Here is a 4,897-nt window from a genome sequence, read left to right on the forward strand (position 1 = left end):
ATGGAGGCAGGAGCAGGTAAAGGGTAGATATGGAAGCAGGAGCAGGTAAAGGGTAGATATGGAGTTAGGAGGCAGGAGCAGGTAAAGGGTAGATATGGAGGCAGGAGCAGGTAAAGGGTAGATATGGAGGCAGGAGGCAGGAGCAGGTAAAGGGTAGATATGTAGTTAGGAGGCAGGAGCAGGTAAAGGGTAGATATGTAGTTAGGAGGCAGGTTAAGGGTAGATATGGAGTTAGGAGGCAGGAGCAGGTGAAGTGTATATATGTAGTTAGGAGGCAGGTTACGGGTAGATATGGAGTTAGGAGGCAGGTTAAGGGTAGATATGGAGTTAGGAGGCAGGTTTAGGGTAGATATGGAGTTAGGAGGCAGGAGCAGGTAAAGGGTAGATATGGAGGCAGGAGCAGGTAAAGGGTAGATATGGAGGCAGGAGCAGGTAAAGGGTAGATATGGAGTTAGGAGGCAGGAGCAGGTAAAGGGTAGATATGGAGGCAGGAGCAGGTTAAGGGTAGATATGGAGTTAAGAGGCAGGTTATTAAGGGGTAGATATGGAGGCAGGAGCAGGTAAAGGGTATATATGGAGGCAGGAACAGGTAAAGGGTAGATATGGAGGCAGGAGCAGGTAAAGGGTAGATATGGAGGCAGGAGCAGGTAAAGGGTAGATATGGAGTTAGGAGGCAGGAGCAGGTAAAGGGTAGATTTGGAGGCAGGAGCAGGTTAAGGGAAGATATGGAGTTAGGAGGCAGGAGCAGGTTAAGGGTAGATATGGAGTTAGGAAGCAGGTTAAGGGTAGATATGGAGTTAGGAGGCAGGAGCAGGTAAAGGGTAGATATGGAGGCAGGAGCAGGTAAAGGGTAGATATGGAAGCAGGAGCAGGTAAAGGGTAGATATGGAGTTAGGAGGCAGGAGCAGGTAAAGGGTAGATATGGAGGCAGGAGCAGGTAAAGGGTAGATATGGAGGCAGGGAGGCAGGAGCAGGTAAAGGGTAGATATGTAGTTAGGGAGGCAGGAGCAGGTAAAGGGTAGATATGTAGTTAGGAGGCAGGTTAAGGGTAGATATGGAGTTAGGAGGCAGGAGCAGGTGAAGTGTATATATGTAGTTAGGAGGCAGGTTACGGGTAGATATGGAGTTAGGAGGCAGGTTAAGGGTAGATATGGAGTTAGGAGGCAGGTTTAGGGTAGATATGGAGTTAGGAGGCAGGAGCAGGTAAAGGGTAGATATGGAGGCAGGAGCAGGTAAAGGGTAGATATGGAGGCAGGAGCAGGTAAAGGGTAGATATGGAGTTAGGAGGCAGGAGCAGGTAAAGGGTAGATATGGAGGCAGGAGCAGGTTAAGGGTAGATATGGAGTTAAGAGGCAGGTTATTAAGGGGTAGATATGGAGGCAGGAGCAGGTAAAGGGTAGATATGGAGTTAGGAGGCAGGAGCAGGTAAAGGGTAGATATGTAGTTAGAAGGCAGGTTAAGGGTAGATATGGAGTTAGGAGGCAGGAGCAGGTGAAGGGTAGATATGGAGGCAGGAGCAGATAAAGGGTAGATATGGAGACAGGAGCAGATAAAGGGTAGATATGGAGGCAGGAGCAGATAAAGGGTAGACATGGAGGCAGGAGCAGGTAAAGGGTAGATATGGAGGCAGGAGCAGGTTAAGGGTAGATATGGAGTTAGGAGGCAGGTTATTAAGGGTAGATATGGAGTTAGGAGGCAGATTTAGGGTAGATATGGAGTTAGGAGGCAGGTTAAGGGTAGATATGGAGTTAGGAGGCAGGAGCAGGTAAAGGGTAGATATGGAGGCAGGAGCAGGTAAAGGGTAGATATGGAGGCAGGAGCAGGTAAAGGGTGGATATGTAGTTAGGAGGCAGGAGCAGGTAAAGGGTAGATATATAGTTAGGAGGCAGGTTAAGGGTAGATATGGAGGCAGGAGCAGGTTAAGGGTAGATATGGAGTAAGGAGGCAGGTTAAGGGTAGATATGTAGTTAGGAGGCAGGAGCAGGTAAAGTGTAGATATTACATTTTTACGTTTACGTCATTTAGCAGACGCTCTTATCCAGAGCGACTTACAGTAGTGAATGCATACATTTCATACATTTTTTATTTTTATTTTTTATTTATTTTTTCTCTGCTGGCCCTCCATGGGAATCGAACCCACAACCCTGGTGTTGCAAACACCATGCTCTACCAACTGAGCTACAGAGAGGCAGGTTAAGGGTAGATATGGAGTTAGGAGGCATGGTTAAGGGTAGATATGGAGTTAGGAGGCAGGAGCAGGTAAAGGGTAGATTTGGAGGCAGGAGCAGGTAAAGGGTAGATATGGAGGCAGGAGCAGGTTAAGGGTAGATATGGAGTTAGGAGGCAGGAGCAGGTAAAGGGTAGATATGGAGGTAGGAGCAGGTAAAGGGTAGATAATGAGGCAGGAGGCAGGTTAAGGGTAGATATGGAGTTAGGAGGCAGGTTAAGGGTAGATATGGAGTTAGGAGGCAGGTTTAGGGTAGATATGGAGTTGGGAGGCAGGAGCAGGTAAAGGGTAGATATGGAGGCAGGAGCAGGTAAAGGGTAGATATGGAGGCAGGAGCAGGTAAAGGGTAGATATGGAGGCAGGAGCAGGTAAAGGGTAGATATGGAGTTAGGAGGCAGGAGCAGGTAAAGGGTAGATATGTCGTTAGGAGGCAGGTTAAGGGTAGAAATGGCGTTAGGAGGCAGGAGCAGGTGAAGGGTAGATATGGAGGCAGGAGCAGATACAGGGTAGATATAGAGGCAGGAGCAGATAATGGGTAGATATGGAGGCAGGAGCAGATAAAGGGTAGATATGGAGGCAGGAGCAGGTAAAGGGTAGATATGGAGGCAGGAGCAGGTTAAGGGTAGATATGGAGTTAGGAGGCAGGTTATTAAGGGTAGATATGGAGTTAGGAGGCAGATTTAGGGTAGATATGGAGTTAGGAGGCAGGTTAAGGGTAGATATGGAGTTAGGAGGCAGGAGCAGGTAAAGGGTAGATATGGAGGCAGGAGCAGGTAAAGGGTAGATATGGAGGCAGGAGAAGGTAAAGGGTGGATATGGAGTTAGGAGGAAGGACCTGTTAAAGGGTAGATATGTAATTAGAAGGCAGGCTAAGGGTAGATATGGAGGTAGGAGCAGGTAAAGGGTAGGTATGGAGTTAGGAGGCAGGTTTAGGGTAGATATGTAGTTAGGAGGCAGGTTAAGGGTAGATATGGAGTTAGGAGGCAGGAGCAGGTAAAGGGTAGATATGGAGGCAGGAGCAGGTAAAGGGTAGATATGGAGGCAGGAGCAGGTAAAGTGTAGATATGTAGTTAGGAGGCAGGTTAAGGGTAGATATGGAGTTAGGAGGCAGGAGCAGGTAAAGGGTAGATATGGAGGTAGGAGCAGGTTTAGGGTAGATATGGAGGCAGGAGGCAGGTTTAGGGTAGATATGTAGTTAGGAGGCAGGTTACGGGTAGACATGGAGTTAGGAGGCAGGAGCAGGTAAAGGGTAGATATGGAGGCAGGAGCAGGTAAAGGGTAGATATGGAGGCAGGAGCAGGTAAAGGGTAGATATGGAGTTAGGAGGCAGGAGCAGGTAAAGGGTAGATATGTAGTTAGAAGGCAGGTTAAGGGTAGATATGGAGATAGGAGGCAGGAGCTGGTAAAGGGTAGATATGAAGGCAGGAGCAGGTAAAGGGTAGATATGGAGGCAGGAGCAGGTAAAGGGTAGATATGGAGGCAGGAGCAGGTTAAGGGTAGAAAGGGAGTTTTGAGGCAGGTTAAGGGTAGATATGGAGGCAGGAGCAGGTTAAAGGTAGATATGGAGTTAGGAGGCAGGTTAAGGGTAGATATGGAGTTAGGAGGCAGATTAAGGGTAGATATGGAGTTAGGAGGCAGGTTATTAAGGGTAGATATGGAGTTAGGAGGCAGGAGCAGGTAAAGGGTAGATTTGGAGGCAGGAGCAGGTTAAGGGTAGATATGGAGTTAGGAGGCAGGAGCAGGTTAAGGGTAGATATGGAGTTAGGAGGCAGGAGCAGGTAAAGGGTAGATATGGAGGCAGGAGCAGGTAAAGGGTAGATATGGAAGCAGGAGCAGGTAAAGGGTAGATATGGAGTTAGGAGGCAGGAGCAGGTAAAGGGTAGATATGGAGGCAGGAGCAGGTAAAGGGTAGATATGGAGGCAGGAGGCAGGAGCAGGTAAAGGGTAGATATGTAGTTAGGAGGCAGGAGCAGGTAAAGGGTAGATATGTAGTTAGGAGGCAGGTTAAGGGTAGATATGGAGTTAGGAGGCAGGAGCAGGTGAAGTGTATATATGTAGTTATGAGGCAGGTTACGGGTAGATATGGAGTTAGGAGGCAGGTTAAGGGTAGATATGGAGTTAGGAGGCAGGTTTAGGGTAGATATGGAGTTAGGAGGCAGGAGCAGGTAAAGGGTAGATATGGAGGCAGGAGCAGGTAAAGGGTAGATATGGAGGCAGGAGCAGGTAAAGGGTAGATATGGAGGCAGGAGGCAGGAGCAGGTAAAGGGTAGATATGTAGTTAGGAGGCAGGAGCAGGTAAAGGGTAGATATGTAGTTAGGAGGCAGGTTAAGGGTAGATATGGAGTTAGGAGGCAGGAGCAGGTGAAGTGTATATATGTAGTTAGGAGGCAGGTTACGGGTAGATATGGAGTTAGGAGGCAGGTTAAGGGTAGATATGGAGTTAGGAGGCAGGTTTAGGGTAGATATGGAGTTAGGAGGCAGGTTATTAAGGGGTAGATATGGAGTTAAGAGGCAGGTTATTAAGGGGTAGATATGGAGGCAGGAGCAGGTAAAGGGTAGATATGGAGGCAGGAACAGGTAAAGGGTAGATATGGAGGCAGGAGCAGGTAAAGGGTAGATATGGAGGCAGGAGCAGGTAAAGGGTAGATATGGAGTTAGGAGGCAGGAGCA

At 48.3% G+C, this 4,897-nt stretch overlaps 1 long non-coding RNA gene across 1 annotated transcript; it reads left to right on the plus strand.

Annotated features, from left to right (window-relative positions):
• Positions 1 to 1,274: 1,274 nt before the first annotated feature.
• LOC123741726 (uncharacterized) lies at positions 1,275 to 3,717 on the plus strand. The gene is made up of 2 exons (XR_006769243.1): positions 1,275 to 1,455; positions 3,309 to 3,717. It is a non-coding gene; the product is annotated as an uncharacterized lncRNA (long non-coding RNA).
• Positions 3,718 to 4,897: the final 1,180 nt, after the last annotated feature.

This window comes from Salmo salar, chromosome ssa03 (genome assembly GCF_905237065.1).
Source record: "Salmo salar chromosome ssa03, Ssal_v3.1, whole genome shotgun sequence".
In the NCBI taxonomy this organism is placed as follows: Eukaryota; Metazoa; Chordata; class Actinopteri; order Salmoniformes; family Salmonidae; genus Salmo; species Salmo salar.